The sequence below is a fragment of the Globicephala melas genome, chromosome 1, assembly GCF_963455315.2.
Source record: "Globicephala melas chromosome 1, mGloMel1.2, whole genome shotgun sequence".
NCBI classification, from domain to species: domain Eukaryota; kingdom Metazoa; phylum Chordata; class Mammalia; order Artiodactyla; family Delphinidae; genus Globicephala; species Globicephala melas.
This window is the reverse complement of record NC_083314.1, coordinates 107,409,623-107,435,822: the sequence shown is the minus strand read 5'-3', so window position 1 is coordinate 107,435,822 and position 26,200 is coordinate 107,409,623. Positions and strand designations below refer to the sequence as shown.

General features: G+C 42.5%; 1 protein-coding gene across 4 annotated transcripts in view; it reads right to left on the bottom strand.

Annotated features, from left to right (window-relative positions):
• Nucleotides 1-24,315, bottom strand: part of TGFBR3 (transforming growth factor beta receptor 3) — a 204,870-nt gene extending 180,555 nt beyond the window's left edge. For all 4 annotated transcript variants that reach the window (XM_030868645.3, XM_060302886.2, XM_030868646.3 and 1 more), the window contains exon 1: nucleotides 24,028-24,315. The gene's annotated coding sequence lies outside the window, so the exon portion shown is untranslated. The remainder of the gene's footprint in view (nucleotides 1-24,027) is intronic.
• Between the last annotated feature and the right edge of the window lie 1,885 nt (nucleotides 24,316-26,200).

Sequence of the window (26,200 nt, the reverse complement as noted above, 5' to 3'; positions counted from 1 at the left end):
TCACATTTAATATTTCTGCATCCAAAGATTTCCGTTGCTTATAATTTTAAGCTAGAATTAATAGAGAACTATTCTTGGGGTTCCAAACCTGGCTTACCCAGATGTCTTACACTGGACAAGTCATTTAGCCTCCATCACCCCCTCATCTGTAAAATATTAATGATATTTTGATGGTAATATATGAGACAGAATATGGGCATGATACCTAAAACAACACCTGGCCCACACAGTACATTTTTTAAAAATAACAGTCATTGCAGTTATTATGATTAAAATACATCTAGTCTTTGGGAAAAAACCAAGCAAACTACCAGTAACAATATAATATAAATAACAGTTTAGGGGCTTCCCTGGTGGCGCAGTGGTTGAGAGTCCGCCCACCGATGCAGGGGACGCGGGTTCGTGCCCCGGTCCGGGAAGATCCCACATGCCGCGGAGCGGCTGGGCCCGTGAGCCACGGCCGCTGAGCCTGCGCATCTGGAGCCTGTGCTCCGCAACGGGAGAGGCCACAAGAGTGAGAGGCCCGTGTACCGCAAAAAAAAATCACAGTTTACATCAAAGTTTGTATTAATTTTAGGATTAGACTTTGTCATCTAGAGTTTCAAAAATTCCCTTCATCACCAAAAAATGATTCCAAACCTAATATAAGGTATTAGTCCTAAAGATAGTCCTAATATTGCAATGCTGTTCCCAAAGGGTAGTAAAGCTGCTGCCTCAACAGCTCTGGTGTTAAGTTACAGGGATCCGGCTGAATGGCCCTCCTCAATTCTACCTTATGATTCCCAAACTAGCTTCAGGGGTTTAGCCTGGGGGCTGCGGAGCTCAGCCTGGCACTGCCACCAAACTAACCCAGCTGCCTAGAGAAAGGAATCCGCTATCACCAGAAGGGCTTATTAAATCACAAAGCTGCAATTATTCCAGCAAAGTCAGCACAGCTGAATATTCTCAGGCCCTAGCAAGCGCCAAGCCATTAAAAAAGCTTTGGGGGAAAAAATTTAAAAATAAAAATAAAATAAAACAAAAAAAAAAGCCTTTGGGGAAGCTATACCTTCTAGACCTCCAATAGACTATTTTGTACAATATGTACTAATTTACTAAAATATTTGATTCACATCTTTATTTATATTTGCAGGGATTCTGCAAATATATGAATTTAGAATAAACACTCCAGCAACAGACTATTTTGCTAATCACAATTAAGCACATTTTTTTATTCCTCTCACTGACTTCCAATATAAAATTCTTTCTCTTGAGTGGGGCTAATCCCTCAACAGATACATTTCAATCACTTAACTGATATTATTTGGTAAGGAAAGGGCTCAGCAGCCCAGGCATTGTGAAACATTAAGAATTAAAACCCTTAGATGGTTGCCCACTGCGGTCAGGATAAAGACCAAAACACTTTGCATGGTTGCTGGGTGTTGCCAACTTAATCCCACCTCATCTTCTGCATCTTCTCCAGCCATGCTCACCTTAATTCAGTTTTACCAAAGGGCCAACCCCTTGCTTCCAGAAGCCATGTTCATGTTTTGCAACTCAATGACCCTCCATGGTCCCCCTAATATGGTCAATTTCAAACATCTTCAAGGCCTCAGGTCTTTGTATAAGCATTACTTCTTTAAGGAGGCCTCCTCTGATTCTCTCGAAGTAGAACGCAGTGCAATTCAACCCTGTTGGTAAATCTCCATGTAATTATTTCCTTCCGGGTATGGTTTTTGCACTCATCTGTTCACTCCAGAGAGTGGGATGACAGTCTCCCTGGCTCACCTGGCATATAGTAGGCATCCAATGAATGTACCATATGGAGCGCAAGTATAAAATACTATCTTGTACATTACAATGAGAAACAGTATGAAAAGATGGTGAATTATCAGAACATTTCTCAATAATAAATGATTAGCCAACAAGTAAGAGGTGTATATAAGAAAGAACCTACACAGCAGGCAGCCTGAAAGGGACAAGAGAGGCAAGAATTCTGGCATCAACATGTGTTACAAGCTCAGACAAGTCACTTCATTTGGAGCTTTAATTGCTTCATCTCTAATATGAAGAGATTAAACAAGAAAATCTTTTATTCTCTACCTTACTTATGATTGCCGTTATAAGGACTAACAACTAATTCTGAATCTCTCCTATAAAATGAAACTTCAGGGCTTCCCTGGTGGCGCAGTGGTTGAGAGTCCGCCTGCCGATGCAGGGGACACGGGTTCGTGCCCCGGTGCGGGAAGATCCCACATGCCGCGGAGCAGCTAGGCCCGTGAGCCACGGCCGCTGAGCCTGCGCGTCCGGAGCCTGTGCTCCGCAACGAGAGAGGCCACAACCGTGAGAGGCCCACGTACTGCAAAAAAAAAAAAAAAAAAAATGAAACTTCAAACACACTTGTGGAAATTTGAAATGCATGATCATGTAATGGCTAGCAGGAATGACAACAACACTAGAAAGTATTATCCCAGAAAAACATTCAACTTGACAATGTATGTATAAATAAAATACTAATACTACACTAGCTATTTTTTAACACACAACTTACAAAACAAAAAAAATTTTTTAATGAATTATCTTACAAGCAATGCAAGCAACCACAAAACCTGAATTTTGTCAGATCTGCCCATTTCATAAAAACTGCCATTTGGGGGAAGATCTAGGGGAAGATGGCGGAAGAGTAAGACACGGAGATCACCTTCCTCCCCACAGATACATCAGAAATACATCTACACGTGGAACAACTCCTACAGAACACCTACTGAACGCTGGCAGAAGACCTCAGACCTCCCAAAAGGCAAGAAACTCCCCACGTACCTGGGTTGGGCAAAAGAAAAAATAAACAGCGACAAAAGAATAGGAACAGGACCTGCACCAGTGGGAGGGAGCTGTGAAGGAGGAAAGGTTTCCACACACTAGAAGCCACTTCTCGGGCGGAGACTGCGGGTGGCGGAGGGGGGAGGCTGCGGAGCCGCAGAGGAAAGAGTAGCAACAGGGGTGCGGAGGGCAAAGCGGCGAGATTCCCGCACAGAGGATCGGTGCCGACCGGCACTCACCAGCCCGAGAGGCTTGTCGGCTCACCCGCCGGGACGGGCGGGACTGGGAGCTGAGGCTCGGGCTTCGGTCGGATCGCAGGGACAGGACTGGCAGCGTGAACACAGTCTGAAGGGGTTAGTGCACCACGGCTAGCCGGGAGGGAGTCCGGGGAAAAGTCTGGAGCTGCTGAAGAGGCAAGAGACTTTTTCTTCCCTCTTTGTTTCCTGGTGCGCGAGGAGAGGGGATTAAGAGCGCTGCTAAAAGGAGCTCCAGAGACGGGCGCGAGCCGCAGCTAACAGCGCAGACCCCAGAGACTGGCATGAGACGCTAAGGCTGCTGCTGCCGCCACCAAGAAGCCTGTGTGTGAGCACAGGTCACTCTCCACACCTCCCTTCCAGGGAGCCTGTGCAGCCCGCCACTGCCAGGGTCCCAGGATCCAGGGACAACTTCCCCGGGAGAATGCACAGCGCACCTCAGGCTGGTGCAACGTCACGCCGGCCTCTGCCGCTGCAGGCTCACCCCACATCAGTACCCTCCCGCCCCTGGCCTCAGTGAGCCAGAGCCCCCGAATCAGCGGCTCCTTTAACCCCATCCTGTCTGAGCGAAGAACAGATGCCCTCCGCCAACCTACACGCAGAGGCGGGGCCAAATCCAAAGCTGAGTCCTGGGAGCTGTGCGAACAAAGAAGAGACAGGGAAATCTCTCCCAGCAGCCTCAGGAGCAGCAGATTAAATCTCTACAATCAACTTGATGTACCCTGTATCTGTGGAATACCTGAATAGACAACGAATCATCCCAAATTGAGGAGGTGGATTTTGAGAGCAAGATATATTATTTTTTCCCCTTTTCCTCTTTTTGTGAGTGTGTATGTGTATGCTTCTGTGTGAGATTTTGTCTGTATAACTTTGCTTTCACCATCTGTCCTAGGGTTCTATCCGTCCGTTTTTTTGTTTTTTGGTTTTTTTGGTTTTTTACTTTTTAAAAAAAATTTTTTTCTTAATAATTATTTTTTATTTTAATAACTTTATTTTACCTTACTTTATTTTATTTTCTCTAATCTTCTTTCTTTCTTTCTACTTCTTCTCCCTTTCATTCTGAGCCGTGTGGATGAAAGGCTCTTGGTGCTACCGCCAGGAGTCAGTGCTGTGCCTCTGAGGTGGCAGAGCCAACTTCAGGACACTGGTCCACAAGAGACCTCCCAGCTCCACGTAATATCAAACGGTGAAAATCTCCCAGAGATCTCCATCTCAAGGCCAAGACCCAGCTCCACTCAACAACCAGCAAGCTACAGTGCTGGACACCCTATGCCAAACAACAAGCAAGACAGGAACACAACCCCATCCATTAGGAGAGAGGCTGCCTAAAATCATAATAAATCCACAGACACCCCAAAACACACCACCAGACGTGGACCTGCCCACCAGAAAGACAAGATCCAGCCTCATCCATCAGAACACAGGCACTAGTCCCCTCCACCAGGAAGCCTACACAACCCACTGAACCAACTTTAGCCACTGGGGACAGACACCAAAAACAACGGGAACTACGAACCTGCAGTCTGCGAAAAGGAGACCCCAAACACAGTAAGATAAGCAAAATGAGAAGACAGAAAAACACACAGCAGATGAAGGAGCAAGATAAAAACCCACCAGACCTAACAAATGAAGAGGAAATAGGCAGTCTAGCTGAAAAAGAATTCAGAATAATGACAGTAAAGATGATCCAAAATCTTGGCAATAGAATAGAGAAAATGCAAGAAACATTTAACATGGATCTAGAATAACTAAAGATGAAACAAGCAACGATGAAAAACACAATAAATGAAATTTAAAATACTCTAGAAGGGATCAATAGCAGAATAACTGAGGCAGAAGAACGGATAAGTGACCTGGAAGATAAAATAGTGGAAATAACTACTGCAGAGCAGAATAAAGAAAAAAGAATGAAAAGAACTGAGGACAGTCTCAGAAACCTCTGGGACAACATTAAATGCACCAACATTCGAATTATAGGGGTTCCAGAAGAAGAAGAGAACAAGAAAGGGACTGAGAAAATATTTGATGAGATTATAGTTGAAAACTTCCCTAATATGGGAGAGGAAATAGTTAATCAAGTCCAGGAAGCACAGAGAGTCCCATACAGGATAAATCCAAGGAGGAACATGCCAAGACACATATTAATCAAACTGTCAAAAATTAAATACAAAGAAAAAATATTAAAAGCAGCAAGGGAAAAACAACAAATAACACAGAAGGGAATCCCCATAACCATAAGGTTAACAGCTGATCTTTCAGCAGAAACTCTACAAGCCAGAAGGGACTGGCAGGACATAGGTAAAGTGATGAAGGAGAAAAACCTACAACCAAGATTACTCTACCCAGCAAGGATCTCATTCAGATTTGATGGAGAAATTAAAACCTTCACAGACAAGCAAAAGCTGAGAGAGTTCAGCACTGCCAAACCAGCTTTACAACAAATGCTAAAGGATCTTCTCTAGGCAAGAAACACAAGAGAAGGAAAACACCTACAATAACAAACCCAAAACAATTAAGAAAACAGGAATAGGAACATACATATCTATAATTACCTTAAATGTAAATGGATTAAATGCTCCCACCAAAAGACACAGACTGGCTGAATGGATACAAAAACTAAGACCTATATATATGCTGTCTACAAGAGACCCACTTCAGACCTAGGGACACATACAGACTGAAAGTGAGGGGATGGAAAAAGATATTCCATGCAAATGTAAACCAAAAGAAAGCTGGAGTAGCAATTCTCATATCAGACAAAATAGACTTTAAAATAAAGACTATTAGAAGAGACAAAGAAGGACACTACATAACGATCAAGGGATCAATCCAAGAAGAAGATATAACAATTGTAAATATTTATGCACCCAACATAGGAGCACCTCAATACATAAGGCGAATACTAACAGGCATAAAAGGGGAAATCGACAGTAACACATTCATACTGGGGGACTTTAACACCCCACTTTCACCAATGGACAGATCATCCAAAATGAAAATAAATAAGGAAACACAAGCTTTAAATGATACATTAAACAAGATGGACTTAATTGATATTTATAGGACATTCCATCCTAAAACAACAGAATACACATTTTTATCAAGTGCTCATGGAACATTCTCCAGGATAGATCATATCTTGGGTCACAAATCAAGCCTTGGTAAATTTAAGAAAACTGAAATTGTATCAAGTATCTTTTCCGACCACAATGCTATGAGACTAGATATCAATTACAGGAAAAGATCTGTAAAAAATACAAACACATGGAGGCTAAACAATACACTACTTAATAACGAAGTGATCACTGAAGAAATCAAAGAGGAAATCAAAAAATACCTAGAAACAAATGACAATGGAGACACGACAACCCAAAACCTATGGGATGCAGCAAAAGCAGTTCTAAGAGGGAAGTTTATAGCAATACAATCGTACCTTAAGAAACAGGAAACATCTCGAATAAACAACCTAACCTTGCACCTAAAGCAATTAGAGAAAGAAGAACAAAAAAACCCCAAAGTTAGCAGAAGGAAAGATATCATAAAGATCAGATCAGATATAAATGAAAAAGAAATGAAGGAAACGATAGCAAAGATCAATAAAACTAAAAGCTGGTTCTTTGAGAAGATAAACAAAATTGATAAACCATTAGCCAGACTCATCAAGAAAAAAAGGGAGAAGACTCAAATCAATAGAATTAGAAATGAAAAAGGAGAAGTAACAACTGACACTGCAGAAAAACAAAAGATCATGAGAGATTACTACAAGCAACTCTATGCCAATAAAATGGACAACCTGGAAGAAATGGACAAATTCTTAGAAATGCACAACCTGCCAAGACTTAATCGGGAAGAAATAGAAAATATGAACAGACCAATCACAAGTAATGAAATTGAAACTGTGATTAAAAATCTTCCAACAAACGAAAGCTCAGGACCAAATGGCTTCACAGGCAAATTCTATCAAACATTTAGAGAAGAGCTAACACCTATTCTTCTCACTCTTCCAAAATATAGCAGAGGGAGGAACACTCCCAAACTCATTCTATGAGGCCACCATCACCCTGATACCAAAACCAGACAAGGATGTTAAAAAGAAAGAAAACTACAGGCCAATATCACTGATGAACATAGATGCAAAAATCCTCAACAAAATACTAGCAAACAGGGGCTTCCCTGGTGGCGCAGTGGTTGAGAGTCCGCCTGCTGATGCAGGGGACATGGGTTCATGCCCTGGTCTGGGAAGATCCCACATGCCGCGGAGCAGCTGGGCCCATGAGCCATGGCCGCTGAGCCTGTGCATCCAGAGCCTCTGATCCGCAATGGGAGAGGCCACACATCGCAAAAAAAAAAAAAAAAATACTAGCCCGCGTATCACACACACAAAAAAAATACTAGCAAACAGAATCCAACAGCACATTAAAAGGATCATACACCATGATCAAGTGGGGTTTATTCCAGGAATGGAAGGATTCTTCAATATACGCAAATCAAACAATGTGATACACCACATTAACAAGTTGAAGGAGAAAAACCATATGGTCATCTCAATAGATGCAGAGAAAGCTTTCGACAAAATTCAACACCCATTTATGATAAAAACCCTCCAGAAAGTAGGCATAGAGGGAACTTTTCTCAACATAATAAAGGCCATTATGACAAACCCACAGCCAACATCGTCCTCAATGGTGAAAAACTGAAAGCATTTCCACTAAGATCAGGAACAAGACAAGGTTGCCCACTCTCACCACTCTTATTCAACATAGTTTTGGAAGTTTCAACCATAGCAGTCAGAGAAGAAAAAGAAATAAAAGGAATCCAAATTGGAAAAGAAGAAGTAAAGTTGTCACTGTTTGCAGATGACATGATACTATACATAGAGAATCTTAAAGATGCTACCAGAAAACTACTAGAGCTAATCAATGAATTTGGTGAAGTAGTAGGATACAAAATTAATGCACAGAAATCTCTGGCATTCCTATACACTAATGATGAAAAATCTGAAAGTGAAATCAAGAAAACACTCCCATTTACCATTGCAACAAAAAGAATAAAATATTTAGCAATAAACCTACCTAAGGAGACAAAAGACCTGTATGCAGAAAATTATGAGACACTGATGAAAGAAATTAAAGATGAGACAAATAGATGGAGAGATATACCATGTTCTTGGATTGGAAGAATCAACATTGTGAAAATGACTCTACTACCCAAAGCAATCTACAGGTTCAATGCAATCCCTATCAAACTACCACTGGCATTTTTCACAGAACTAGAACAAAAAATTTCACAATTTGCATGGAAACACAAAGGACCCCAAATAGCCAAAGCAATCTTGAGAACGAAAAACGGAGCTGGAGGAATCAGGCTCCCTGACTTCAGACTATACTACAAAGCTACAGTAATCAAGACAGTATGGTACTAGCACAAAAACAGAAAGATAGATCAATGGAACAGGATAGAAAGCCCAGAGATAAACCCACGCACATATGGTCACCTTATCTTTGATAAAGGAGGCAGGAATGTACAGCGGAGAAAGGACAGCCTCTTCAATAAGTGGTGCTGGGAAAACTGGGCAGGTACATGTAAAAGTATGAGATTAGATCACGCCCTAATACCATACACATAAATAAGCTCTAAATGTATTAAAGACCGAAATTTAAGGCCAGAAACTATCAAACTCTTAGAGGAAAACATAGACAGAACACTCTATGACATAAATCACAGCAAGATCCTTTTTGACCCACCTCCTAGAGAAATGGAAATAAAAACAAAAATAAACAAATGGGACCTAATGAAACTCCAATGCTTTTGCACAGCAAAGGAAACCATAAACAAGATGAAAAGACAACCCTCAGAATAGGAGAAAATATTTGCAAATGAAGCAACGGACAAAGGATTAATCTCCAAAATTTACAAGCAGCTCATGCAGTTCAATAACAAAAAAACAACCCAATCCAAAAATGGGCAGAAGACCTAAATAGACATTTCTCCAAAGAAGATATACAGACTGCCAACAAACACATGAAAGAATGCTCAACATCATTAATCATTAGAGAAATGCAAATCAAAACTACAATGTGATATCATCTCACACCAGTCAGAATGGCCATCATCAAAAAATCTAGAAACAATAAATGCTGGAGAGGGTGTGGAGAAAAGGGAACACTCTTGCACTGCTGGTGGGAATGTGAATTGGTACAGCCACTATGGAGAACAGTATGGAGGTTCCTCAAAAAACTACAAATAGAACTACCATATGACCCAGCAATTCCACTACTGGGCATGTACCCTGAGAAAACCATAATTCAAAATGAGTCATGTACCAAAATGTTTATTGCAGCTCTATTTACAATAGCCAGGAGATGGAAACAACCTAAGTGTCCATCATCGGATGAATGGATAAAGAAGATGTGGCACATAAATACAATGGAATATTACTCAGCCATAAAAAGAAACGAAATTCAGCTATTTGTAATGAGGTGGATGGACCTAGTCTGTCATACAGAGTGAAGTAAGTCAGAAAGAGAAAGACAAATACCGTATGCTAACACATATATATGGAATTTAAGAAAAAAGAATGTCATGAAGAACCTAGGGGTAAGACAGGAATAAAGACACAGACCTACTAGAGAATGGACTTGAGGATATGGGGAGGGGGAAGGGTAAGCTGTGACAAGGCGAGAGAGAGGCATGGACATACATACACTACCAAACATAAGGTAGATAGCTAGTGGGAAGCAGCCGCATAGCACAGGGAGATCAGCTCGGTGCTTTGTGACCACCTAGAGGGGTGGGATAGGGAGGGTGGGAGGGAGGGAGATGCAAGAGGGAAGAGATATGGGAACATATGTATATGTATAACTGATTCACTTTGTTATAAAGCAGAAACTAACACACCATTGTGAAGCAATTATACTCCAATAAAGATGTAAAAAAAAATAAAATAAAATAAAATAAAACTGCCATTTTTATTCCACTCCTCCAACTCCACGAAATCTATTCGTTCCCCTCACCTCATTCCAAAAGCCACTTCTGAACAATCCCAGCCCACTGTAAACACTGTCTCCTTAACATCTTGTGTATGATTTGTTCCATGTTATCTTCTGCTCAGAGCCGAGTCAGAATGTTCGAAAAAGATAACATGTACTCCAAGCCTTTAATTTTGCAGATTAGCAAACCAAGAATTAGAAAGGCTTGATGATTGGTCCACTGATACACAACTTGTAAGTAGCACAGCCAAGACTTATCCACAGGCCGCTTTGTAATTATTCTGTGGTCATTCTCGTGTTTCTACAACATTCGCCTTCCAATTAGAGGCTAACACCCTGCTTTCTTCTTCTGACCTCACAAAACATCTCAGTTAACATCTACTGAACACCTGCACTGTTTTTCACAATTTCTCATTTCAACCTCTCAACAACTCAAGGAGACAGATGTCCTTAACTCCACTTTATAGTGAGAAAAGTGAGGCTTAAGATGCTAAACCACCCCCAAGGTCACCACCTAATAAATCCTGGCACCAGGATTTGAGCCCAGGTGTGTCTGATTCCACAGCCTATGCTCTTAACCACTACACACAGGAGCTCTTCCACTATGGACACCAACCAGGCCCTGCAGAGACATTCACTTTCTGATAGGGCCAGTCTGATTAGATCTTACATACGGGATAAGTTATTTTGTTTTGAAGTCATGGAGGCAAGGCTCAATCAGCAGTTTTCTTTTACTTCATTCATTCATTATTTATTAGCACCTACCATGTGCCAGGCACTGTTCAGAGAGCTGGGGACACAGCAGTGAACTAAACATGACACTGTTTTCATGGAGTTTACCTTCTAATGAGAGACAGACAATATATGATGTGTCAAATGGTGGTAAATCCTGTGAAGGAAAAATAAAGCAGGTTAAAGAGAAAGAATGATGAGAGGAGAAATGTTACTCTAGATAGGGTGGTCAGGGAACGTGTGATATTGTGATTTATAAGAAATATGTAATTGGTCTTCATCTGTTTCTGGCACAAAGCTCTTAAACTTTGGAATTTCCTAAGTGACAAGAGAGAGAAAGGTGTCTTTTGTTATGTTAATGAGGTCAGTTTTAGACCCCACCTAAAGATGGGGGGGTGGCTGTCAGGAGAACTAACCACGTGATTAGAGGATCGGAAATTTCAGTCCCACCCCCTACCCCTACCCATCCTTGGGAGATTACCAGTGGCCAATGATTTGATCAATTGTGCCTACGTGAAGAAGCTTCCATAAGAACCCAAAAGGACAAGGTCCAGAGAGCTTCTGGTTGGTGAACACATGGAGGTGCGGGGAGAGTGGGGCACCTGGAGAGGGCACGGAAGCTCTGCGCCCCTTTCCCACATACTTTGCCCTATGCCTCTCTTTCATCTGGCTGTTCCTGACTCATATCCTTTTATAATAAAGTGGTGATCTAATAAGTAAAATGTTTCTCTGACTTCTGTGAGCTGCTCTTAGCAAACTAATCAAATCCAAGGAGGGGTCATGGGAATCTCTGATTTATAGCCAGCCTGGTCAGAAGTACAGGTAACAATGTGGACCTGTGACTGGGACTGGTGTCTGAAGTCCAAGGAGGAGGTCCTGGGAACCTCCAATCTGCAGCCAGTGGGTCAAAATCCCAGGTAATAACCTGGGCTTTTGACTGGTGAATGAAGTGGACAGTGGTCTTTGAGTCCTTAACCTGTGGAAGATGATGCTATCTCTGGGTGGACAGTAGATAGTGTCAGAGCTGAGCTGAATTCTTAGACACCCTGCCAGTGTCTGAGAATTGCTTGGTGGTGTGGAGGGAACACATTCCCCCAAAGTGGGATCAGTGACCAGAACCCTTTTTAGAAGGACTCTCAGATGAGGTGACATTTGAGCACAGTGATGAGAGGCAGAGCTATGAATATCTGAAGGAAAAGCATGCAAGGCAGTGGGGATAGCAAATGCAAAGACCCTGCACTGACAGCATGCTTGGTGTGTTCCGGGAGCAGACTACAGTATAATATAGTGGAAAGGGTGGGGACCCAGCCTACCTGGGTTGAAACCTCTGCACTGCCTCTTTCCAGTGGTGTAACTGTGGGCAACTCAATAAACACCTCCATGCCTCGTCTATAAAGTAGAGATAATGATTCTATTCCCCTAATGGGGTTGTTATGAGGATTAAGTAAGTTAATAACATATAAAGCACTTAATACCTCATAGGTTCTTAGGGTTCAGGAAACGGTACCTTTGATTTTTAACTAGGTCATTGACAACAGCTCCATTCAAGACAATTCACTTTCAATTTGATGGTTTTGAATCCCAGGGTTAAATTATGCTGCAGCTTCGTACATGGCCAATAACATCCTACTAAGCCTTTGACTTCCTTGGCTGGACTTCCTGCCCTGATGAGGAGGGCTCTGTAGGAACCATACTGATGTTAGCACAAAAAGAGAGGGGGGCAAATGCCTCTACCACCACTGTTACACTAACATAAATGAGTTCCACACCCAACCTAGCCCCCACCCGCAAGAACTGGATGCTTCTTCAGAAGTATAATTTACCACCCCTTGGATTTAAGTCATTGGTTTCAAAGGACCAGATCCCCACCAGCACCACTGAGAGAAGCAAGTGGTAGTTTCTTTTTTTTTTTTTTTCTTTTTGGCCGCACCTCACGGCATGTGGAACTTCCCCAACCAGGGATGGAACCCGTGCCCCCTGCAGTGGAAGCGCAGAGGTCTTAGCCACTGGACCGTCAGGGAAGTCCACAAGTGGTAATTTCAACTGCTGTCTTGAAAAGGGTTAAAAACCTCTCTGCAAAATTAAGACAGTAATTTAATTTTTTAAAAATCCTTTCTCCAATGTCCTTTTTGTCTAAACTAAACATTTCTTTTCAAAGAAATAGGAACATCAAAGCAAAACTTAAGAGTCTGGCCTGGCAGTCTCCAGACTGTTCCTTAGAGCACAGCCCCAAAGCAACTCTAGAAGGTCCAGTGAGCAGCCCTGTACATGGGCCCAGAGCCAAGGGAAGATGTCAGGGCCGCAAGGAAATTCTGCTCCTCTGCCCCATACCCTCTCCCCCAGCTCTTTTCTTTAATGTTGTGTTTACTTTTCATCTTTGCAGTCCGATGGGTTAAAGGGCAAACCACAGGCAGAGAGAAACCACAGCAAGCCCTAGCCTTTTAGAGGTAAAATGGGAGTCTTCCCAAACCACTTTTAAGGCTGAGGAGAACCCACGGTTGCTGCTTCAAGTCAGACAATTAAAGATCAAGTCAGACAATTAATGAGGTCAGTGTTCTAGTCTGACAGGTCTAGAATGAGGCTTTTTAAAAATCAGATTCTCCTTCTACACATATCTGATGGTTTTCCCTTTTTAATGCCATAAATGTACATTTAACTGGATGTATAAGAAATCCACAAATCTTGCTTCTTCTCATTTATTTATTCATCCAACAATATTTATCTAGTGCCTGCTCAGTCAGTGCAGGACTCTTCTAGGTGCGAGGATTCAACAGGGAATAAAACATACAAAAATCCCTGCCCTTGTGGAGTTTACATTCTAGTCAAGGGAGATCGACTATAAACAAGATATATAATTATACGTGAGGTAGAGATAAATGCTAAGAAAACAAATAAAGCAGAGAAGAGAGAAAGGAAGTATTTGGGAGTCTTTGTTTTTTTTGTTTGTTTGTTTATTTTGTGTTGAGTAAGGACCTACAAGAAATGAGCTCTGTAGAAAACCATAATTCAAAAAGACACATGCACCCCGATGTTCACTGCAGCACTATTTACAATAGCCAGGACATGGAAGCAACCTACATGCCCATCGACAGACGAATGGATAAAGAAGATGTGGCACATATATACAATGGAATATTACTCAGCCATAAAAAGGAACGAAATTGGGTCACATGTAGAGACATGGATAGACCTAGAGACTGTCATACAGAGTGAAGTAAGTCAGAAAGAGAAAAACAAATATTGTATATTAATGCACATACGTGGAACCTAGAAAAATGGTACAGATGAACCAGTTTTCAGGACAGAAATTGAGACACAGATGTAGAGAACAAACGTATGGACACCAAGGGGGGAAAGCGGCGGGGGGTGGGAGTGGTGGTGGTGTGATGAATTGGGAGATTGGGATTGACATGTATACAATGATGTGTATAAAATGGATGACTAATAAGAACCTGCTGTATAAAAAAATAAATAAAATTAAATTCAAAAAAAATTAAATGAGCTCTGTAGATATTTGGGAGAAAAACATTCCAAGCAAAGAAAACAGCACATGCAAAGGCCCTGAGACAGAGTGTGTCTAGTATGAGGAAGGTAAAGCAGGTCAAGCAGCTGGAGCAGAGTAAACAAGCCAGAAAGCAGAGAAGTGAGGTCAAAGGGGTAACAGGCAAGGGAGTCACCGGCTGGTTGTATAGGGCTTTATGGATCATTATAAGGATTGGGGTTTTTACTCTGAGAAAGGCAGGAACAAGAGAGTGTTTTAATCAGAGGAATAACAGCATCTGACTTAGGTTTTATCAGGGCCATTCTGGCTACTGGGTGGAGAATACTGCAGAGGGGCAGAGGGAAGCAGTACTCCCAGCTGTGCAGTCTTGGGCAGACCACCTAACCTCTCTGTACCTGGTTGTCCTCCTCTTTAGAGGGACCTCAAGAGAATTATTTCTAAGCCCCAATCTAATGCTAAACTCTGTGATTCTGAGTTGATTATTTCCTTTGTCTTTTCTACAAAAAGTTATAATTTATATCAGCTGTAAACTTGATCTTTCCCCCAAGCTTTAACAGAAATGGAACCAAGCTGAAGAATTCAATTTGACAACATGTATGTCATGCCCATGCCACACACCTAGGATACAAAGATAGTGAGACTCAATCCTGCTCTAGAAGTCTACAATCTGGCAGAAGAAGAAAGTAAGTTCTCACGAGGCAGCAGGAGAAACGCTGCAAGAGAAATACAGGGAGGAAGCAACCAACCACCTGCCAGGGAAGAGCCATGTGAAGCTTCACCAGAAAAGCTGACCATGGAGATAGCCTGGATGAGTAAGCAGGGAGCCACAAGGAAGGAGGGAAAGGAGAGGATGCTAGAGAAGAGGCCAGTACTAAAGAAACAAGGCATGAGAGCACAGAGCATGCTCTGGAAACCAGAAGGAGTCTGGTATGAGCACAGTGAGGTTCACAGAAGAAGTGAAGGAATGATGGCTGAAAAAGTAGGCTGAGCTACCTTGTAAATAACCAGATATCCCATGCCAAGGATAATGGAACAGCAGACACTTTTAAAATGTAAGAAAGGAAAACACAGATCTGTATTTTAGAAGGTACCAATCATAATGGATGAACAATTTGAGATAGAGATGATGAAGCCTGGAAAACCAACTGCAATATGTCTGCAATAGTCCAGGTGAGATGATGATTTGGAAATGGAGAAGAAAATGTCAATTGCAGGGTTTGACCTACAGGTCTATTTGCCAATTCCTACTCTAGAGCTAAGATTGGTGTTTACATGTTAAAATGATGGAGAAAAATCAAAGGAATAATAATATGTCAAGATACGTTGAAAATTATATGAAATTCTACTTTTTGTGTCCATAAATAAAGTTTCCTGGAACTCGGGGAAAAAAAGAAAATGCCAGTTGAGATCTGCTAAAGGTAAGACACCATGGTATTTGCGGGATTCAGCTGGGGCAAGTAAGCAAAAGGAAACTGAGTATGCCTGAGGCTCCTAGCTTGATAACTGGTGCCACTTACTGACATGGGAAATAAAGGAGTTGAGACTGGGGACCACAGAGACATTGTATGTCGGGTTTGGGACTTAGTTCTAACAGTAAAACCTACAGAATAGCCAGGTAGCTGCTGGAAATAGGGTATAGCGTATAAAACTGGGAGTTACTGGCATAGGCGTGGCCACTGAAGCATGGAAACATGAACCACTGAACAACCGAGGAGAGGAGGGAAAGGGCAGATGCAAGGTGGAGAACGCCGACCCGCACGGAGCGAGCACTGAGAAGGAAAACTGAAGACAGATCGGGCAGGAAATGGGGAAAACCAGGACAAGTAGTTCCCGGAAACCAAGGTAATAAAACGTGGGGGAGACTAAAGCAGCAGAGGCACCAAAGAGAGGACAATGAAGATGCTGACTGAATACAAGCACGGAATTTTGCACTTCGCACCTTTTCTGGCGCCCGCCCATCATGGGTCACGGTGCAGTGGGCGTGGGAGTCTGCCTGCCGCAGGCCGAGTTGTTAACCCGAGGTGAGAAGAAAAGAGCCAGTAGCTGCACACCACTGGCCCCGACGGACTACGTTGTTATCAAAGATTCTGTACCATCAGGAAAGTTTTATTCAGCACTCTGGAGGTGTAACGTGTGAGAAACAGGAACTAGGATCTGTTTTGGTGGTGATCTTCTGGCGGTACAAAGGAGATTTCTTAGTTAACACCTGCGTCTCATGGGACCACTAATCCTGAAACTAGCAGCAGGCTTTATTTAAGAAAGGCTAGTTGCTTCCGACAAGTGCTGAGGACAATATCTTCACCCACACACCATCCAACTCCCAGTTAGGCTTCTCACCTCTGATTCTTCTCACACTAGCATCGCTAGTCTTTCTCCCAGAGCAGAGTAATGCTAATCCACAGGGACTACATCTCCGTTCAAAGCATAGTATAAAGTATAACAAAAAACCATAGCATCAACTACCTGGTATGATGCTGGAACCATAACCTGGCACCATTCAGACAGGAAAAGGCTTTACCAGTAATACCAGCGGGGTCCCAAAACACTGAGACGAAGCCCCTCAGTCTCAGCAGAAGCTGCCTAACTGCTCTTCTGTTTGCTCTCTGAAAAACAAAAAGGAGCTGAAGGAGGAAGAGTCTTTAATCCTAAAATTATTCTTAATTTCCAATATAGAATGCTTGAAAAGCATTTGAAAACCAACAGAATAACTAGCAGATTTTTTTAAATGTGCATCTATGGTCCTTTCTCCTTTACCCTCTGAAAAAAAGCAACCCAACCCCCAAATGATCATTTTTCTTGGCCTAATTTCCCTATTTTTGTGATTTATAATTGGAAACAGGCTGTTTTTTCCTGGCTTCAGAGAACAGGATCTTCAGAGCTAAAAGAGTTGCCAACTACAGAACTTCAACCTTAGCAAAATTTCTTTTGCAAATCTCTTACCTGTATAACTACTTGAAATATATATTAATTCCAAAGAAAACATTTAAATGCTTATTATTATGCAAAAGTGAATTTTCTCCTAATAAATTAGACACTCCCCTCTCTCTCCTAGCCTCCCTACTTCGTTAAGCTAAGTGGGACCCTTCTGTGTGTTCAGTTATCTCCCATTTGAACATTACCAAAGCCTTACCCAACAACATATCTATATATGATACTTTCTGGAAGTGGGGTTTTTTTTGGTTTTTTTGTTTGTTTGTTTTTATTTAGTAGAACTGCCTCTACATGAAACCTCCCTGTTTGCCCACACTGAATGAAATTAAAACCTTGAATATCATAGAGAGCAGCCACTCTAATAATGAAATAAAGATGCCTCAAACTGAAAAAGGCATAAGTACCAAAAAAAAAGAAATGTATCAAGTAGGTCATCCTTCCCCTGGCTCCTGTGTCAAAAGCATGATGCATCCAATGGCTGCACAGTATTGTAATGGGTAAGTATGATGGACTCAAAACAAAATGGCAGGTGCTACATATTTTTTCGTGATTCACATGGTATATCATGAATACACAACAAGTAACTATCTCTATAAAGACACAAAAATAAGAAAACTAAGAGGAATGTCTGCTCAGAAAGGCTCTGACAAAAAGAGATAGACCAGCAATAGTAAACATGCCCATTTAGAAGATCAGAAACTTCTCCCACACACATAGGGAAGACCTTGCACTGCAGTGATGCAAAATGTATGTAATGAGTCAATGGTGCTTTCCCTCGAAGTTGAATTTCATGTGCCAGCCAATTGCACAAAGTAGAATATAACAAAATGAGACGTTTTTTCTTTATGGACTCTTAGAAGGAGAGTTTTGTGTTTGAGTATGTTTTGCTTTAAAGAAAAAAAAACAGAAAAGAGATAAAACAACACAGGGAGTATCACACAAAAGTACTTAGGGCACCACATGAACACAGGGTTTTGAGACTGGAATCTAAGTATTTCACCCCAAATAACCTTCCAAGTATTAAAAAAAAAAAGCAACGTTCTGCTCCAGCAATCATCATGCAGTTAATTATAAAATGAAATTTGCAAACAGCCACCAGTGTATTTTTGCATCCAATGACCAATTTCATATGTCAAAACACATAAATTACTAAAAATGCTAACTGAATTATACTCCCAAAAGGGAATCTTTTCACACACCAAATGAAATTAAGTATTCATCAAGTTTCCATTAATAAAATAGTATAATAAGAATTTTAAAAAAGAACTCCAAAGTTCTGCTAGACCCTCCACCTGGTCCACTTGGTGTTCTTACCTATCACTGGTGGTTAGTCATCATGACTGTAAACTCCAGAGCTTCTCCCAGGGCAATCTGATCACAGGAAAACTCAAGGACTAGGATCTGTAAAGACTATTTTCTAAAGATCATTTTTTTTCAGGGACTAAATCAACTTGAATGTGTTTTTACAAATGGTCCATCTGCAAATTCAAACAAAAACCTGACCTTCAGCATGTACCAGAAAAATGAATTATGTGCTTGGAAGGACATAACAAACAGCACCCAATTCTTCCTTCTTCTGCAAACAGCACCGAATTCTTAAGTCCCTTTTCTCCCAGAGCCCAGTGTCCTAGAGGTAGGGAAAGTATATGCTTCTGGATTACCATCCTTTTCCTTAAAGTGAAGACAGAGCTAACACTTCAGACTTGATTCTAAATTATTACTGTGGCAACAATTTAACATTAAATCCTAAAAATGAACTTTTATATCACTCTGAGTCCTCTTCCCAGACTTGAAGCTTTCAGCATTAAAGGAATTACCAGCACTAACAACAGACTTTAATCTTTTTTTTCTTATAATTATCTTAAACAGGAGATATCAGGATAGCCTAAGGGTGTGCTTCTGGAGCCCACGTTTCAGACCTTCAGGGATAATCTCAATTTTAAATATGGTCTCCATCCCTTATACCCCTACTTGTCAGCCTATTAAGTCTTGCTGTTTGGCCTGGAAAACTGAAGGATAAAACAAGTAAAATAAGGTCCAAATAAGACGGGCCTCAATGCAGACATTTTATGAATGTTGCTTCAAACATTAAATACTGCACACATCTTGGTTGAGAAATAAAAATTTCTCCCTAAGAGAAGGAAGAATGCTCAGAAATCTGTGCTAAATCTTAAAACTTTGCAGAGAAAATAAATCTCAATGTCAGTTAACAAACAAATGTGCTATTTCAAAAGATATAAAAGAAATCTAAAAGTGGACAGAGCCCAGGAAATGGACCCAAATCCTTTTTTGTAAGGCACTTCCAAGCTGTGTTGATTTATTTCTGCTTTACTAGAAACCAAACAAATTAGCAAAAGCTTGTGCTTTATGAAATGCTACAAAAAGACAATGCTATCATTCCAAGTGTTACTCTGAAGATGTGGAACCAGAGAAATTACTGCCATGAATCTTGGTGCAGTAATTCTCTTCCAAAGCCACAAATGCCTTAGATTCACTCTTCTATATTCCAAACTATCCGTGTTCCTAAAGGCAATATAAGATTGCTTTTAAGCTAAAGACCATTAAAAACATTATCTAACTTGAGTCATGCAAAGTTCAAAAAGTAGTTAACATTTTTTAAGTTTCAAAATTTCAAAAGAAGTTGAAAAACATAAGAAAAACACTCCAGTGGACAGACTGAAACAGTGATAAAATCATTTTCAAAATAACTGTTGAGTAAAAAAAGAAAGAAAGAAAAGAAAAAATGAAGACTGTCCTCATTAACTAATGAACCTGACGATTATAATTAGTTTTTGTCCAATAGCAATGAAAGAAGAAAAAATACATTTTCAAAATGGATTATCAAGAACAGGGGTAATTTAAAATGACCACAGAGCAAATTCATCCAGGAAAAATATTACAGCAATGTTAACTGTTAGCAGTCATCCTCTAAATTTTAACAGTTCTGTCTGTTAAGCTTAAGATGTAAAGTCAGGAATTTCCACAAATTTATGATCCCAAGAAATTGGTCATCACTTAGGTACTAAAGAAGTCAGCAGAGATCACCTTCTTAGTACTCAAAGGACATTTGAGTTCCCTAGGCACTTAGGCCCAGAGCAGGCCCTCAGAAAAGCAAGAGTCACCTGACTTTTACAAGATACAATCAAGTTTGCATGCAAAAAAGAAAGATTAATTCCTTTGAGTCTTCAAAAGAATGGGACAATAGTTCTCTTTAAGCAAAAAATTTTGTCAATGTGTATAAGCTTTCCTAAGCCCTAGGAAGCCTTAAGGCCTCCTGCTATCAGAGGACTGAAAGAGGATAGTTAATTTGCCAAACTCCAACACCAGGAACCTTAAGCCTATTAGGGAGTTGGGGCCTGATAAATGTTTGCTGAATAAGTAAACTAGATGAGACCCTGGAAGACTAAATTAGACTCTAAACAAAATGCTACTCTGAAGTGTAACTGCAATGCTGAGATTTAGAAAGAAAGAACTAAATTTGAAAGGTATTTTAAAACAGGATCCACGTGCTTCCCTGATGGCGCAATGGTTAGGAATCCTCCTGCCAATGCAAGGGACACGGGTTCGAGTCCTGGTCTGGGAGGATCCCACATGCTGCGGAGCAACTAAGCCTGTGCACCACAACTACTGAGGCTGCGCTCTAGAGCCCGTGCTCCTCAACAGGAGTAGCCACCGCAGTGAGAAGCCCGCGCACCGCAGCAAAGACCCAACGCAGCCATAAATAGATAGATAAATAGATAAATAAATAAATAAATAGGAACGAATTATAAAAAATAAAATAGGGCTTCCCTTGTGGTGCAGTGGTTGAGAGTACGCCTGCTGATGCAGGGGACACGGGTTCGTGCCCCAGTCCGGGAAGATCCCACATGCCGCGGAGCGGCTGGGCCCGTAAGCCATGGCCGCTGAGCCTGCGCATCCAGAGCCTGTGCTCCGCAACGCGAGAGGCCAACAACAGTGAGAGGCCCGTGTACCGCAAAAAAATAAATAAATAAAAATAAAGTAGGATCCACCTGACCCCTAACTTGGTAAATAAAGTTAAGTCCCTACTACCTGATACTCAAGAAACAAGAAAGGAAACTGGCCTACAAAATTCAGACAAAGATTGAAAACCTTTTTTAAAAGTCAGTTTAACTGTTTTTGCAAGCATGTTAATTCCTAAATATGGTTTATATATTTATCTATAGACACACTGTATCTATACTCAACAAATATGATACTTCTTAACTATTGCCATACTAAAATACAAGCCTCTGAAAAATGCACTGGAATAGAAATGCTGTTACTCAGCATAACAATCCCTTATTGTCTTGCACTCAGATGTTAATGAAAAATGATAATGACAGGATTGTGAGTACACCAACCTCCCTGAGAACAAATTCACTATATCCAGTTTTCTACAAAAGACAAATGAGCATCATTACAAAAGGATTCACAATGGATCTCTCCAGACTCCCAGTTCTCCTAGATAATCTGAAATATCATTCAAAGTACACAAAATCGTTTTACATATGCCTCTTAAGGAAAACAAATGGCAATAAACTGTGTGTGTACTTAATATCTGTCTGGACACCAGAGAGTTCTTGACATATATCCAACATGTAGGCCCTGTCGTCAGTCATTCTTAACAGTAATCAGTTGAAATTAAACCCAGTTCTCCATAGTCAACTCGGAAGGCAACTTGGTTATTTTGCTAGATAAAGCCACACATTGTCCATTCCTGAAATGTATGTTTAATACTCTAAAAACTGGTTTAGGTGCCTAACGGACATCAATACATAGTGTGTTATGCTCCCCCTATTGGTTAATATTCAACATAACAATGAATTCCCCAGGGGTTGCCTTTGAAGTGCTGGGGTTCAAAAGTAAGTTGGTGATTTTTATGTTTAAAAACATGAGCTGGATCAACAGTTGTTAAGCAAAGCTGCCATGTAATGGTCAGATTCCATCAAAACAGGAAAAATTAAAGTTGACAAAGACAAACTGAAGAGCTGAAAACATGCTGAAGCCTTGAAACACTAAACAATGCAGAATTATAGCCAAAAGCAGAGAACATCAAGAAACAGAGCAACATCCTTTAGCTGACACAATGGCATGAAATCAATTTCATTTTAATAGCCCTTAAGGGGGTAAGAATTATTTCCCTGCCTTCTGTGCCAACCCCAAGCTGTTTCCTAAGGAAGCCATGTAACACTGACCAACGATGTCCGGAGAATTAATAAAAGAAATGAAGATTAAAGATCCGAACTAATTAATACAAATCAGAGTTCTATGTATAATTACTTGGGGTCAGTTTCAGAGGAGTTGTAATTTGGCGCCCCCCTGGGCAGATCACCTAAAGTAATCACAGATACCTGATTTGTGTTTCAGGAGATCTGTGTTCAACTCAAATGGGAAGCTGAAGGATGGGAGAAGACGCCTGGACTCACTGCACACAAATCTGACTGCACTTGCTGCTCTCTGCTGAGTGACTAAGATAGCCCTGGAGTCAGACAGAACTAACAGTTGTGTAATAGCTCAGTTAAGGAACTAACCTCTAGTGTCTTACCTGTAAAATAGGGCTATTAATACTGTTTTTTCCAGAGGGTTGGTGTAACGATTAAGTGCCCTAAGTATTAGGAGAGTGTCTGGCACAGAGTTTGAGCCCAATAAACGTGAGCTATTATTATTATCAGAAATTAATAGCTAATTTCACACTGAAGTACCTGTTTGCAATCTAAAGTACCATTTCAGAAAAATTAAAAGGTCTTGACATGTGCTTTGCTACTTGTAGAGACTTCTCTCCTCCCAAACCGCTCGCTTACTTCTCTTGGAAGGGATGCGGAGTTCAGAAAAAGCCTGGTTCCCTATCTCAGTCTGTCATTCCTACCATCCCGTACCCTCCCTGCTCTTCTCGTCCCCACTGGGCTCAGGACAAGCACCACTAATAGCCATGCAGCGCTTGCCTGGAGCCGGGCACTGCTCTAGTACTTTATATATTTTAAATCATTCAGTCCTCACAGTAACCTTATGAGGCCAATACTGTTATTATTCCCATTTCACAGCTAAGAGAAATTCCCATTTCTCTCAGCTCTTTTTGTAGGCACATTAAGTTCTACTCTGTCAAGGTAATTCAAGCTTGACAAGCCGGTTCCCTACACTAAATGATTCTGGAAAGTGAGGCAAACGCCCTAATAAGAACAAGACTGCAAGAAGATTCTCCTAGCAACAGTCCAACTTTCCAGCGTATTCTAACCAAATAAGCTGGCTAAGGTGGCTAGTAAGTTAACGCGGGAAGGAGGATTCTCTGCGGGGCTCCGAGCTGCAGCGCTCGGCGCCTCCAGCACAGCACCCCGAGGGCGCGGCCCGCAGGGAGCGTAGCTCACGTTGGTGCTCAAGTCCCGGGGCCGCAGCCTCTGCAACGGCAACTGCGTGCAAACCCACAACAAATCTCTCCCACCGACTTTGTCACGAGCTCAGTGGGAAGTGGCCAGCGCGCCCCGCGGAGGTCAGAAGAAACCGCGGAAAGGAAGAGTGAGGGCAGGCGCGGAGTAGATGTCTTCGCCAGCACAGTGCAGCGCCCCGAGCGCTGCCCACCCCGGGGCGGCCGCTGCCCACGCACCTCGGAGTGTAAACACTAACAGACCAACACCGCCCCCACAAGCCCGGGGGTCCGGGCGGCCGGAGCGACCCCCGGCCGGGAAACAGGCGCGGACCACCGCGCAACGCCGACTGGCACCGCGCAGCCTGCAGAGCCCTCGGCCGGAACGGGTGCTGGGCTAGCGGTGCGGCCAAGGGCGTCCCGGCGCCGGCGGCAGTGCCGCGGGGCCGAGCCGGCGCGTACCTTGGAGGCGATGTGTCAAGCGGAGATCCACCCGCCACAAGCTGGAGCGAAGCAGAACGAAGTTTCCCCACCCCGCGCCCGGCGGCGGCGAGCTCCGGCAGCTGCTGCGCCGCGGCACAACTACGCCATCCGGACCCGCCGGGGACTTTCTCCTCCTGCAGGGAGCTCAGGGAATCGCGCAGGGAAAGTGGCCGGGCACGAGAGCCGCCGACTTCCCTCCCTCACTCACTGGGAAGAGGAAAGCGCCGCTCGGCGTCCCCGAAACCCTCGATTACCCCCATCGGGCCGACCCAGCGCACTCGCTCCCCCTCACACACGCGGGCGGGGACGGGCAGGACGCCACAGCAATCAGCGTGCGGGGGGAAGGGCGCTCCTCCTCCGCGGTCCCCCCGGGAGCTCCGGGCCGCGGAGAAACTCCTCCTCCCGCCGCCCGCCTCCTCTCTCTCTCTCCTCCTCCTTTTCCTCTCAGGCTGACGGATGAACCCCGAGCGCTGCCACAGCTTGCCTTTCCCTTCGGACCGCGGAGGGAGGGAGAGGAGAGGAGTACCGGGAACTGCTGTGCTGCTGTGCGCCCAGGCTGGGGCGTCGGGTGGGGGGGTCCCAGTCGTCGGGGAAGAGCCGGATTGGGGCGGGGGTGCGGGGGGGTGGAACGTGGGCGCGAGCTGCAGGGATTCCCTCCCTTAAACTAGGTCCTTCCAACTTCTCAGGGCTCTCTGGAAGAGTTAGTTGGGTTATTTGGTTCCCTCCGTCTTGATCTAAAAATTCTAAAACCTCCAGTAATCTGATCACGCCCTCTTGCCCACTCGCTAGCAAAAGTCCCCACGCACACATTCATTCTGCCCCTGGTTGTTTTCCCGCCTCCAATGCTGTTTGCTCTCTCAAGATGCGCTCCGATGGTGGGTCTTGCCTCCTCATCTTTAACAGCTGAGAGTGCATTACCCAGCCATTGCCCCCGCTCGCTAAATAAATGAATACAAATAAAGAAGGCAGGTCAGCGTTACTAGCATTACCCTAAGGTTGGCGCGATATAAGCGAAGGTGTTGGCGGCGTGCAACTCCCTGCATACATGCGCGGGTGAACTGGTCGCTGCAAGAGTTGACGAATGCTGTCATCAGTACGCCACTTTGATATTCCTTTTTTACACCTGGTTTGTCTATTAAAAGATATGCTTAAATCAAAGGGCACTGTTTTACCAAGAGGCTGGTGAAATGACTCTGGGCTGACAGGTTTCAGAGACCAGACTTCCAGTCCTGACTCTGCCCTTCGACGAGCTGTGGAACCTTGGACGATCGGCTTAAACTCTCCAAGTCTGTTTTCTCCTCCGTAAAATCAGGAGCTTGGCCTAGGAGACCTCTTCCAGTCCTAAAATGTTATGGTCCTAGGCCTTCAAAACGTTGGAGAGTAGAATGGGGAGGTTTCTGATATTATTACTTACGCAGTATTATTGTTTGGAAAGTTACTGGGTTTCCCTACTTAAAGAGGAAGTGTTTCTCCTCCTTTTTCGCTTGTACATATACATACAGAACTCACCCAATTGAATATAGTTTGACAAAAGTCAAATCATTATTGATCAACTGGATTCCTGCAAAAATCTCTAAAATGAACAATTCATTCCTTACCAATATTTATTGAACACCTACTGTGTGAGAGGCTTGAGTGAGGCCTTGGAGAAACCCATAGGCATAATGCCCTGTTGGAGCAACAGTCTAGGTAGAGTTAGCCTCAGCTATGATACAGTCTCTCTAGATTCAAGGCCTTAGATTTCTCATAGACTCAAATGACATAGTATTCGTGCCTCAAATTGTCAAGTTTTAGTTTCAAAAGCAGACATGAACACGTGAGCTGTGTTGGGATATTTAATCCTACATTTAAACATATCAATCACGTTAAGGCTTTTTAATTTCTAAATAAAATGGCATAGAAAAAAAAAAGAAAATAAATGGCATAGAAGAGAGAGAAAAACCAAGTCCTAGATCACTTAACAGTGTCTTGTCTTTAAAGAGTGATGAAGTAACTGTTCACAGTAGTCAGATTCTCAATAGTGTAACCAGTTAGTTACACTACTGTAACTAATAGTGTAACTCAACAGTGAACACTTACTCTGTGCCAGGCAGAGTTCTAAACATTCTATACATATGAACACATTTACTTCTCACAGCCCTATAAGGCTGTA